This window comes from Dipteris shenzhenensis, chromosome 32, assembly GCF_047967505.1.
Source record: "Dipteris shenzhenensis isolate YYH24624 ecotype China chromosome 32, Dip_SZ_1.0, whole genome shotgun sequence".
Lineage (NCBI taxonomy): Eukaryota > Viridiplantae > Streptophyta > Polypodiopsida > Gleicheniales > Dipteridaceae > Dipteris > Dipteris shenzhenensis.
The window spans coordinates 5,621,836-5,635,606 of record NC_141627.1 but is presented as its reverse complement, the minus strand read 5'-3'; positions in this window follow the sequence as shown (position 1 = coordinate 5,635,606).

Sequence of the window (13,771 nt, the reverse complement as noted above, 5' to 3'; positions counted from 1 at the left end):
GTTGGATGGCACTAACTATCCACTCTGGAAGTTCAAGATGAAGACCATCCTAAGCACATACGAGCTTTGGGATACTGCTACTAGGGTGGACGTGAAGCCGGTTGTGAGACCGGATCCACGAGACTGGATCCAGCCAATGCAAGACAACATATAGTACCAATTGCGGATCAAATTCTCACGTGGATAAGAAGAAATGTAGATGCATTGTGTTCTATTGTATGCAGTGTAAGTGATTCGGTCATGGCATTAATTCAACATGTCACCACAACGGAGGAGGCATGGACGGTCTTGAAACATTAGTACGAGACCACAAATCAAACGCGGATTCAGAATCTAGAGACTCAACTCGCGAATGAGAAACTGTCTGATCATCGAATGTCGTCGGCAATCTAATGCAGCTTGCCTGCCCCTAGTGAAGCCTGGGAGAGAGATAGTGAAAGAAGGGAGATAGGGAGTGAAAGGGAGAAAGAAGACATAGAGAGACTATAGAGAGGAGAGAGGTAGAGAGATAGAGAGGAGAGGAAAGAGTAGTAGTTCTAGTGCAACAACTCCAACCTGAAGAAGTAGAATTGCAATATGAGTATGAAACAGAATAACCCATGTAGTACATGGATGGTGCTGAAGGACTCATTCCGATGTATACCAATCAACTAAGGCCAACCACATATCGAGCACCTATCTAATGTTTTGGATATGGAGAAAACCATCGAATTGCTGAGTGCCCTCACAAAGGTAGCCCAAGTACTTTCCAACCTGTGTGCAGAGGTTGTGGAGTTGGGCATGCGTGCATGGATTTCCCACTCAGAGCAAAGCCTCAACTGCCCCATGAAGCAAAGGCAGATGTACCCCTTGGAATCATTGGCATAGAGAGCCATAGTGTGGCAACACCAAGTGTTGCATCCCAACTAGTACCAATGATAGCAAGGAGGCAGAAGAAAGTAAAACGATAAAAACTAATTTTTGCTCAGAAAGCAAAAATCCAAAAGCCATACAAGCATTTCCAGTCCTAGAACAAAGTGCCACAACCCCAAGTACATTTGCTGTCAGTGCTCTTCAAGAAGCAAAGGAAGTTGGCCCCAAAGCGATAGTGGAGAAAGCTCGGTATCAAGCCTTGAAGGAATGGACAAGACATGAACAAGAAAAGTTTGGGGCAAATCAAAGAGCAACAGAAGAGGGTAGGGAACCAACACCGAACAGTTTTGACATGTGAAGTCAAGGGTAATGGATCTACATGCAACTCATCCCAAATGGATGGAGCCACCCTAGCCAGCTTAATCAGCTACCCCCTCACAATGCCAATCGGAACCTTATTGGGAAATTGTCCTACAATGTGGAAAAATTTCAAGGGTTGGATAGAATTGGCACAGTGTTTCCCACCACTTGAAGAGGAAGAAAAGGCTATATCATTGAAATTCGGTGCTAGGGATGAACCACCAGTCATGCAACACTTGAATTCAAACCCTTAGAAGGTTTAATAGCCAAAGTGACATAAAAAATTGGATACAAGCATTGGCCACATAGACAACTACAAAATAATGCATCCAATGTTGCCAGATGTGGACGCACAAATGATACAGCTAGAACCACCAATCTAGGATAAAGAATCTGAGGTGATGGATGTACCTATCTTCATGGCGGGCATAGAATGGGATAGTGATCTTGAAGAATCCATCATTGAAGGCTATGGTGAAGATTTTGATTGGGATCTAGAAATAAAAGTAGAGAATGCCACATTAAAATGTCAAATCTTTGATAAAACTTGGCCATCCTTCACGCATTGATGGCATTAGAGTGTCCCAAGTTAGACCCTCTGGCAGAAACAAACAACAAATAGTCAAGGAATAAGAAAGAGGGTGTGCAACATGAAAAGGATAAGGTGGAGCATTTCAATGAGTTTGAAAGGATGCAAGCCATAGTGGTGGAACTATAGTTAACCAAGCCCACCCAAGTGTAGGAACCACCAAAATTACAATGCGACCCCAAGGGCCTTGAGGGTGTATGCATGGTAGAGGAACCACTCTTTGAAAACAAAATGCCCATTGAGAATCCAGCACGAGTCCTCCACCAGTCTCCCAAAGCAAGAAGTTCCATAAGTTCCACAAGTTCAAACCTAGCATGTGGATGAAGACTGAGCTGGATAGTACACAAAAAAAAGAAAAGCAAGTGGGTATCGATTCAATAGATCAACAAGCAGTAGCACAAATAGTCAAAAGCTAGCACCTCACAATGCTATGAAAGCCTTAGGGAAGTACCAGACTATTTCAAAAAATTATACAAGGGGATCAGACCTCTAGCCAGATTGACATATGCTCAAAAAGGCAAAGCAATTCAAGTTGAAACCACCAACTATACCATCTGAGTTGTTGTGGTTCTTCTTGGGGTGCTTTTGGCAATTCATGCTCTTTTTCATCAACCTTTTCTATAGATGAATGAGTAATCGGTGCATCTATCTCCTGTGTATTTGAGGTTTTCCATTATGATTCCTCACCAAAGATTACATCTCTAGAGAAAATGACCTTGTGCTTGATGGGATAATACAACTTGTATGCTTTGTTGTCTTCATTGTAGCCAACCATGATGCATTTGCATGACTTCGCATCCAATTTCCTACAATGATCATCATGTATGTGGGCATATGCTATGCAACCATATATGCGGAGATGCGCAATGCGTGGCTTGTGTCTAGTGAATGCTTCATAAGGTGTCAATCGGTTTGGTCAGAAGCCGATTAAGCAAGTAGTTTGCAGTGGCTATTGCTTCTGCCCAATACTGATTTGAAAGATGCTTCTAACTAAGCATTGCTCTAGCACTGTCTGCTAAAGTACCATTCTTCCTTTCAGCTCTTGCATTCTACTGAGGAGTATCTACACAAGTAAATTGTCTTCGAATGCCATTACTTCTGCAAAAGTTCATGAATGTTGAAGACATGTATTCACCTTTGATCTTTCTGCCTATCTGGTTTTCTACCATGGCTTTGAATTCTCGAAATGTGGAAAACACTTCATATTTCTCTTTCAAAAAGGTCTGGGCATAACCCCATACATTTGTATGTATCAAATCAAGAATACCTCATGTTCAAGAGGTGCTTCTGCCAAAGTTTTTTCTCTTTTGTTTGCCGAAGCAGCCTGCTTCGCAAACATTTCCAAGAAACTATAGCTTAGGAATCCCAATTGCCATGTTTTGATTCCTGAGCTCTATCAAGCTTTTGAAATTGACATGTCCATATCTCTTGTGCCATTTTGTGGATAGTGGCATCTGTTTGCAATTGAGCTGACATGGCATGCATATCCGGTACTATGGATAACATTCTAAACAAGCATCCTTCCTTGATTTCTTTTCCTATTTGCTAAAATCCTCTGGATTTGTCTCTGATAGTACGTTCATCTCCGTCAAAGATAAATCAATAGTTGTGTTCCATCATTTGACCTACTTACAAGAGGTTCTTGCTGAGCTATGGAACATAGAGTAAATCTTTCACCAATCCTTTTGTACTTGTGAAATTGTTCATAGGGATAATGCATGTCCCTTGAACTAGATTCAGTGTATTATCTGCTATGTAGATGACATTCTTTTGACCTTCTAATGGTTTCATCTCTGTGATTCATTTCTGATGCTTTATCATATGAGATGATGCACCGCTACTGTCAATATACCAAGGATCTTGATTTGCTTGGTCGACTTGATAGCTGAAATCCTCTTTTGAATTGCAATCAATGTCTAGATACATTGTATCAGTCTTCTACATTTCCTCATTTGCAAGGAACATATTCCCATGTTCATTTGCATAATGACTATGACTAGAATGTCCACCACAATGATTTCCTCTTTTGCAAAAATTTCTTCGATTTGCTAGATTAACCACCTTGGTCGTAGTGCTTCTTGAGGCAATCTCTTTCATACTGTCCAAACTTATGATAATAGTTGCACTGAATGTTTAACACATTGGTGGATGCATCCCCTTTTCCTTGGAATGCATTCCCTCATCCTTGGATCTTCCTCGATTGGAATGATTTCGTCTTTGCTGATTCTGATGTTGTTGATGTTGATTCTAACTTTGCTGATGATGACCACTTCGCTGGAATGATCTTTCCTCTACCTCTACCTCTACTTCTATTTGAAGCTGTGAATGCTTGATCATTGGAATGACCTTTGCGTGCATGAATGGCCTGAGTCCTGAGTCATTTACCAAGTAAAATTGACTGAAGTTCTTCCAGTGTCGAAATTTGTTGTTGAATGGTAATACTCTGAACTAGATTCTTGTATCCCTCTCCTAGTCCATTCAAGATGACTTGAACCATTTCTGCGAGATTCATAGTCTCTTCTACTACTGCAAATTGATTGTTGTAATCTTTGATTTTGAGTACGTAAGCATGACTGGTTTCGCTGCTGTTGTGAAAACTCTAGTTGATTTGGTTTCTTAGTGTGAGAATTCTAGAAGTGTTCTTGGACCTGTAGAGAGCTACATACATATCCCATGCTTCTTTTGATGTCTTTAGTATGTTGAGCTATCCTAGCATGACATCTTGCACATTATGCTTGATTAGATGATATGCATACTTGTCTTTCTTATCCCATTCTTCCTACACTCGAGCAATGGCAGGATCTACTACAGGTGCAGAAACTATTTATGTAGCTAGAGATCTTTCTATAGATTCCATTGCTAGTGCTATGACAACAGGTGGAGTAGAGCTACTACTGGCTGGATCATCCAATGGTCTAGGTGTAGATCCATCGACATACTCCCATTTGTCCTGGAGTACAAGAATGGTCTCCATTCGCTATTTCCATGTCCTGTAATTGGAGTGGTCTAGCTTAGCAGATGTCCAAATTGAGGTTGCTAGTCATAGACATGGTCCAAGAAATGTAAAAGTGTCTGTGAAATCACAGTCTAAATCAATTGCAAAACACTGACTATGCCAAGTGAAATTTGAACTGTCGGTGAAGATAGAACTGCAATATATAATCCAATCTATTATAAGGCTTGTGGCAAATGATGCCGGAAATAGCCAAACCTTCTCCTCTGCTTTGCCTCTTATCCCTCTTGCTCCTTCATTAGGCTTTATCTCCTTTTCCCCTCTGTGACTCTCCCTAGCCCTCTTCTCACTCTCCCCTCTCCTCTCTTTTCCCTCTTTGCTCCCTCTCCCATCTGCTCCCTCTTCCCTTGCTTGCCTCCCACTTCTCTCTACTCCCCTTCGCTTTGCTTGCCCTCCTTTCCCTCTCCCCTCCATTGGCCTCTCCCTTCTTTGCTCCACTCCCTCCCTACCCTACCCCTCTGCTCCCCTCTCGCCCCTCCCCTCCCTACCGCCCCTCTTGCCTCCCCTCCCCGCCCCGCCCCTGCCCCTCCCCTCCCCACACCTCCTCCTCCCCTCTTCTCCCTCGCTTACCTCTCCCTCCTCTCCCTTGCTTACCTCTCCCTCCTCTCCCTCGCTCGTCTCTCCCTTCCCTGTGCTCCCTCTCCCCTCCGCTCTGTGCCTTGCTCTCTCCTCTCCCTCTCCCCTCCACTTGGCCTCTCCCTCTCCCTCTCCCTTTGCTAGCCTTGCTTCTCCCTCTCCCATCACTAGCCTTGCCACTCCCTCCTCTTTACTATAGCTCCTTGGCATAGTCGATCGGCTTGTGGCACTCTCTGACAACCTCCTCAGCCTCCTCTCAAGTAGGAGTTTTGAGTTTTGTTGAAATGTTTTAAGTGGCTGGTTGAGATGGTGGAGGAGGGGGTTTGGACGGGGTTGGGGAAGCATGGGCATAACAAAAGCGAGGGGTGGAGGGTGCAGGGAGGTGGAGGAGCACCACAGGTGGGAAGAGTGGCTGCAGTAGAGGGCACGGCAAGGTGAAGGAACTTGGCACAAGGGGGAGGGGTTGGGGCGGTGCACTAGGGACAAGGCAGTGTGCGATGGTCTGAGGTAGTGCGTAGGGGGTTGGGCTGCATGGCACACACCACTCATGACATACTACGAGTGTAATTAATAGTATATTAATTTAAAATATAAAGTATATATTTATTTGAATTAATATAAGATATATGAGTAGATTTAAAATATATTAAATTAATATAAGGTATAATAGATTTAATTAATAAGATGCTTTATATTAATATATTATTTTAATTCACAAGGTATATTAGATTTAAAATATACTTAAATGCTAGATTAGATATAATTTAATAGGTTATAACAATTCAAAATGTAAGGTACATATGATAAGTATAGTTTAAATAAATTTAATTATAAGTAATTTAAAATATTTAAGTTGTTGTTACAAATATTTTAGAGAACCCCACATACAAGAAAAAGTGATTATATTGTGTAAAATTTTATAAATCTAGCTTTTGAGTTTTTATTAGATATCTTATTTGTAATGGCCTTTTATTAATTATATGTTTTAGTTAAGAAAAGGAGTCTACAAAGCTTAAGATGTCCTATGTAATAATTTTACAATTTTAAGAATGTACAATGCTTGTGCTCATTCATGAGAAATACATTGATCATGCTTGGTATATGATGAAGAAACCAAAGAGTTGTCACCTCATAGTCACTTCGGTAAAAGTGTATAGTTTGAAAATTTCTACCCAAATAGTTGGAAGTGCTAAAGATGTATTGAGGTTGGATGTACTTCCACATAGGGACTACATGGTAGCCATGCTACCATATGTAATGATAACATGAAGGGCTAGCATGTAATAAAGTTGAGGACAAACTCCAAGAAGCACTTCTTATGGGTAGTGCCAATTTTTTGCAAAGTATTCATATATAGGTGATGCCTTGTGTTCTTTAAAGGCTATATGGGATGCATTGCCAAGTATTTAGGATGGTGGTGCACTTGGATCTTTTGAGGGTTTTGTACAACTTTCAACTTCGGCCCCAACTATCGAACTGCAAGTGCAAACTACAATAAGCAAGGAAAAGAAAAAGATGCCATCTGAGTTTGACACTCGGGTGAAAACTATGGCTATATGTAAAAGAGGAGAAAAACGACCTGAAGAAGCTGAACAATACAAAATCACTTCTGGTATATACTTTTATAGCTATGGATTTACACTCTGAAGGTGATGAGGGGTATACATGGGGAACCTGCATAGTATGTGGTGCAATCAATGCATATCAATTGGGATTCTTTGTTTAGCATCAAAGAAAGCTTGATGATCAACTTGTAAAAAAGTTATACAAGGATGTAAGGTGGGCCAAAACACTAGCTCTAGTAGTATAACTCTATGTCCAATGTCATTTATGAGGCTTGCAAGGGATGATCCAATGTTTAGGGATACAAACTTCTTCAGGGTGAGAAACAAGAAAAAATGTGTCCCTAACCATGCAAATGATATCCTATGGGCATGGTACTTTGTATAGGTCACAAAGTAGGTGAGATTAGAGCCTATGCAAAGTACCATACCCATCAAAGACATGCACATTTGAATGATGCACCCCAATGCATGGTTTTTTATCGTCATGCATGACCTGTGACGAGAAACAAGGAAAAATGCATCCTTGACCATGGAAATGACATCCTTCAAAATGGTTCTTTGTATGGGCCTTAAATTAGGTGAGATTAAGGTCCATGCAAAGTACAGTGACCATTGGATGGACGTGCATTCGAATGATGTACCCGATGCGTGTTTTTTAACACTCATGCATGACACGTAATGATAAACAAGAAAAAATGTGTGCCCAACCATGCAAATGATTTCTAATGAACATGATACTTTGCATGGGTCATAAAGTGGTTGATATTAAGGCCTATGCAAAATATTGTACCCATTTGGAGACACAAATATTCTAATGATGCATCTCGATGCATGTTTTTTTCCTTCATGCAAACGCATGGTGAGAAACAAGGAAAATGCATCCCTGACCATGCAAATGATACTCAAGGGACATGATACCTTTCATGAGCCTTGAAGCTGGTGGGATTAGGCCCCCTAAAACGTATCGTGACTATCAGAGACACACACATTTGAATGATGCACCGCGATGTGTGTTTTTGCCACTCATGATATGTGGTGAGAAACAATGGAAAGTACATCCCCTATTATGCAGATGATACCTAATGGTGGGTACAATACTTTGCACAAGAACTAGAGTGGGTAAGACTAAGGAATGTGTAAAGTATCATTCCCGTCAAAGACATGTGCATTTAAATGAGCATGTTTTTTGACCTTCATGCATAACGGATGCTGAGAAACAAGGAAAAATGCATCTTGACCATGCAAATGATACCCAATGGGTATGATACTTTGCATAGACATTAACATTATTTATATTAATACCTATGAAAAATATCATATCCATATGAGATATACACATAGGCTAGAAGCACACATATGCATCTTTTTTAACACTCATTGTGATGCATGGTAAGAAACAAGAAAATATGCATGCCAAACCATGCAAATGATATCTGATGGGTATGATATTTTGTAGAGGCCTTCATGTGAATAAGATAATTAAGGTCTATGAAAAGTATGATGTCCATCAAAGAAACACACAAGCTAGAAGCACAACGTGTTGTTTTGTTCTTTGATTTGAGGGATGTTCCGTTGTGAAGTAAATTATTTTAGAAGTAATTAAATTCTATTTTCCTTTTCCATTGTATATAATCTTTTTTCTATTGAATATAGGATTTCAATCTGCAAGATATTTTAGATGTGGCATTGTATTTGAGAAAGGAACTGGTTGCCTTTGGGCACATGCTTAGTCTTGATCCCATGGGCACATGCTTAGTCTTGATCCCATGAGCTTGTGTCATTTTTAACATTGTAGTGATAGAGATATTCTAGTAGTTTATTTATGTTTCTATCTTTTTAAAGGAAAAAACCTAAATATTTTTTAGGTTTTGTAATCCGTATAATATTTTAAAATTTTTAATAAGTTCAAGTATATTCGAGTTGCTAACATTTATTTTTAACCATACTTAAATTTGAATAATTTAAAATAAGGTAAAAATATACTAATATCACTATACCTTATACTATTTTCTTATATATCTACATATCTATTTTGTTTTTTTAAAAAGACACATATCTAGTTTTTAAAAATACCAAAAACCTAAAATATATATTATGATTAGTATTACCATTTTAAATATATTTTTTAATCAAATAAAATAATTATATTTAAATATTTTTTAATTAGTATTTTAAGTATTTTTATATATTTAGATGTATACATATTTATATATATATATATATATATATATATATATATACATAGATATACATACATGCATACATACATACATGTATATATGTATACATATGTATGTATGTAAATAAATATACATATATACATACACACACACACATCTATCTATCTATATATATATATAAAACAATAAAAACCCATAAATAAATCGAAATGAGCAATAAAAAAAGTAAAAATTCAAACGCATTTACCTCACACATTCTTCATGTTGTTGCCTCTCATTCGTCATCGTTGTTGTAACCCATAGTTGTTGAAACCTATTATTGTTGCAAGCCATCGCCTTGTAGGCCATCGTCATTGCAACCCTAGCCATCATGCGACTCACGCCCTCATTGTTGTAGTCTTGGATGCTCCTCGTTGCAGGCCTAGCCATCATGCTGGCTTCCCTTCAGCTTTGATGAGCTCTATGCCACAACAACAGTGCCCAGTGTATGGACGTCATCACCTCCACACTAGTACAAAAAATGTAGACTACCACTTCTCTAGCATCTGCTCTTTAACATGGAAATGAAAGGTATACACACATATAACCTACCTACAACTATGTGCTACCACACTTGACAACAAGCAAAAAATCACCTACCAAGCTCGAGGGAGGAATTTGAAAAGAATGAAAATCATCAATGGCTTCCATCGCCACCTTGAATATTTCTACAATCTCCCTCCATGCTCCATTGCAGCTCCATTTCCACCTCTGTACCACACTCCATTGGAACTCTATTTCCACCTTGAAGCTTTGTACCAGCAAGGTCTAGTTGCCACCTTGAAGCTCCCTAATCTTGAAGCTTTGTGAACAGCGTTACAGCCCCGTTCGAAGCAGTTGCTCGTCATTGCGCTCTTTGCTTGAGGTAGATCTATCTTTGAATCTCTCTCTCTCTCTCTCTCTCTCTCTCTTTCTCTCTTTTAAACACTCTCTCACTCTCTCTTTCTCTCTTTCACAATCTCTTTCAGATACTCTCTCACTCTCTCTTTCAGACACTTTCTCACTCTCTCTTTCTCTCTTTCACAATCTCAGTTACCCTCTCTCTCTCTCTCTCTCTTTCAATATAAATACAGTAAGTTGCATTTCAAATTTTGATAGAGGGGCCCCTTTGAAATTTGAATATAGTAACATCCATTTTAAATTTTGTAATTAAAAAACTTCAATAGACCGGTAAATTTCAAATATTAGATTTGAAATTAAAAAAGGAGATTGGATTTAAAATCGATCTTGGTTGGGATGAAAGGCCTAGTGTTTGCCTTTTATCCCCTTGCCTTTCATCCCCTGATGCAAGATCGATTTTAAAACCAATCTTGGTAGGAAATTTTAAGTGGCAAATTTGATATGAATCTATTCACATCAAATTGGAATATCAAGTTAGTACTTAAAATTTTCTACCAAGATCGGTTTTTAGACCAACCTTGGATGGGGGATGGAAGGCTAAGACTTGGCCTTTTATTAGCCTTTTACCCCCAAACCAAGGTCGATCTTAGTTTGGGATTATAGCCTAAACCTTAACCTTTCATAATTCCCCCCAACCAAGATCGGTTTTAGAATCGGTCTTGGATGGGGGGATGATCCTTTCATCCCCCCAAAGAAGATTGATTTTAAAACCCATCTTGGATGAGGGGATGAAAAGCAAAGGCTTTGCCTTCTCCCCTCATCCAAGATCGATTTTAAAATGGATCTTGGATGGGGTTGAAAGGCAAAGCAATTGCCTTTGTTAAAACCGGTCTTGGATGGGGGGATGAAAGGTAAAGGCTAAGTCTTTCATCCCCCAACCAAGTGAACTCACTTTTACAATCGACCTTGGTTGGGGGGATGAAACACTTACCCTTTTCCTTTCATCCCCCTATTAGTTTTTAAACCGATCTTACTTGGGGGCTTTTCATCCCCTCTATCAATGATCTATTTTAAAACTAATCTTGGTTGGGAGATGAAAGGCAAAGGCTAAGTATTTTATCGCCCAACCCAAATCACTTTTAAAACTAAACTCGGTTGGGTTGAAATACTTAGCCTCTGTCTTTCATCCCCCAACCAAGGTCAGTTTTTAAACCGATCTTACTTGGGGGGTGAAAGGCAAAGCCTTAACTTTTCATCCCCTGTATCAATGATCTATTTTAAAACTAATCTTGGTTGGGAGATGAAAGGCAAAGGCTAAGTATTTTATCGCCCAACCCAAATCACTTTTAAAACTAAACTCGGTTGGGTTGAAATACTTAGCCTCTGTCTTTCATCCCCCAACCAAGGTCAGTTTTAAAACCGAGTTGGTGATGAAAGGTTAAGGCTTAGCCTTTCATCCCCATACCCAAAATTGGTTTTAAAATCGATCTTGGTAGAAAATTTCAAGTGGCCATTTATCCTCCGTCTAGATTGGCTTTGAAACTGATGTTGGTGGAAGCAAAGAATGAAACCTTGGCTAAGCTTCATGCTCCACTAGGATAGGTTTTAAAATCGATCTTCATGTAGCATGAATCTTGGCCTTTCATTCTTTGCATCCACCAAAATAGAATGGTTCATGCCGTACTTAGATTGGTTTAGCCTTTCATCCCCTAACCAAGATGGGTTTCAAAAACGATCTTGGTAGAAACTCTTAAGTGGTAAATCTTTTGGTAGTAAAAACCTTTAGGCTTAGAGTTTTAAGTACCCATCCAATATTTATTTTAAAACTTATCTTCGTGGAAGCTAAGAAATACCTTAAATTGTTATGTTCGTTTTATATTTGTGTTTTGATCTAAGTATTTTAGCATTATGTTATGAAATAGTTAATGGCAAGCAAGAGCACTCAAATGTCAACCAAGATGCAAAAAGACGGTAACCAAAAGAGAGAGCAAGTACAACTATTAGTGGTGGTAATGCGACCAGCAAGAAGAGTGAACTCTTCGATGAAGTCCACAATGGTTGCAAAGTACCCACAGTGGGGAAGGTACGTTGACACGTATAGTCAATATGCTAGGCATTTCAAGAAAGTTTATTTGTTTTTGAAAAGAGATAATTCTATAGACTTGAAAGACAAGGGGCTTGTAAATGGAGTAATAAAGGGTATAGTGGGTGACGAAGGTGATGAGGCCATCTTTGTTAGAGTCAACCTAAAAGTCTATTATGTATCACCTATTCATTATGGAGAACAAAATATAAAAAACACAAGAAGGATTCAATGGATACATTGGGCTAAAAGATTGTGATTAATGATAATACCATCCACAACAGGTCATTGAGGCAATCAATATAATCAGTTAAATGATCAATATGTCAAGGAACTAAAGTGAAGATGATAAGGTAACACCAAGAGAATATGGTGAGGAACATAGTAAAGCCCTAGTAATAGTCGAAGAGAGTCCTTAGCCATTGAAGGTAATGGAGCATGAGAGCAAGCATGAGAGACTAATATAGATTTTAAATCAACTTTATCCTCTCCTGCTAAGATCGGTTTTGCAATCGATCTTAGCTTTTCATCCTCCACCAGGCATGAAAAGCTAAGATCATTTTTGGAAACGATATGTGCCTCTCATCCTCTACTTGGTATGAAGAAAAGGCTATGATTGGTTTTTTAAACCAATCTAAGCCTCTCATCCTATATGGAGCATGAGAGGCTAGGATGAAAGGCTATGATTGGTTTTTAAACCAATCATAGCCTCTCATATGAAAGAAAGGCTATGATTGGTTTTTTAAACCAATCTGAGCCTCTCATCCTATATGGAGCATGAGAGGCTAGGATGGTTTTAAGATCAATCTTCAAAGCTCCTAAGTCTTGAAGTTGAGTAAAATATCTATCTTAAAATTGAGCTTGATTAGGAATAATGAAAGCCTTTGAAGACATGGGGGTGTATGTAGACATGCATTTAGATGTTGTATTTGGAAATGTAATGTAAAATTTGAGAAATGTAATGTAGAATATTCTTTTGAGTTATAATCTATGCCTGTTCATATTAGAAAATACAACTTGTATCTTGTGATTTCTAAGCAATTGTGAAGATTGGAGATATTATTCTTTACAAATTAAAACTTCGATGAGAATAGACAATGTGAATGAGAAAATATAGAGTAGATTTAAGCCTACCCTACGTTTATTGAATCCTAACTTCGCACCTTGATGGAACTTTTGCATGCCATAATGCGGATGAAAATCCATTAGGACAAATTTTATGTATGTATTTGATCCTAGAGTACCACCTTGGAGTACAAACAGATGAGATGTTTTGGACATGATGTGTTTGAGTATATTGTTGTGTGATCCCTTATGGATATCCATGCAAGAGAGAAGTTGTTTTGTGAGTATGATCTTTAAGATGTAACACCATTGTGGCATACTCCCAATTTTATATATTTCGCTTTACATTTTAAGATTGGTGAACTAGATTTGAATAGAAAAGGTGTTTCTCAACACCACCTTTCTCTTAAATGTTCGGATTCACAATGCATGAATATGAGCATGTTTGCATTCACAAAATTTCACTAAAATTGGTTATTCAAATGCAACCTTCTCAATATTCCAATACAATGATATAGTATTTAGCCAAAATTAACTCAAATATATCTTTGAATATATGATTTCTGCAATTAATTTACTTCCAAGTCAAACAAAATGCCCTCAATTTTT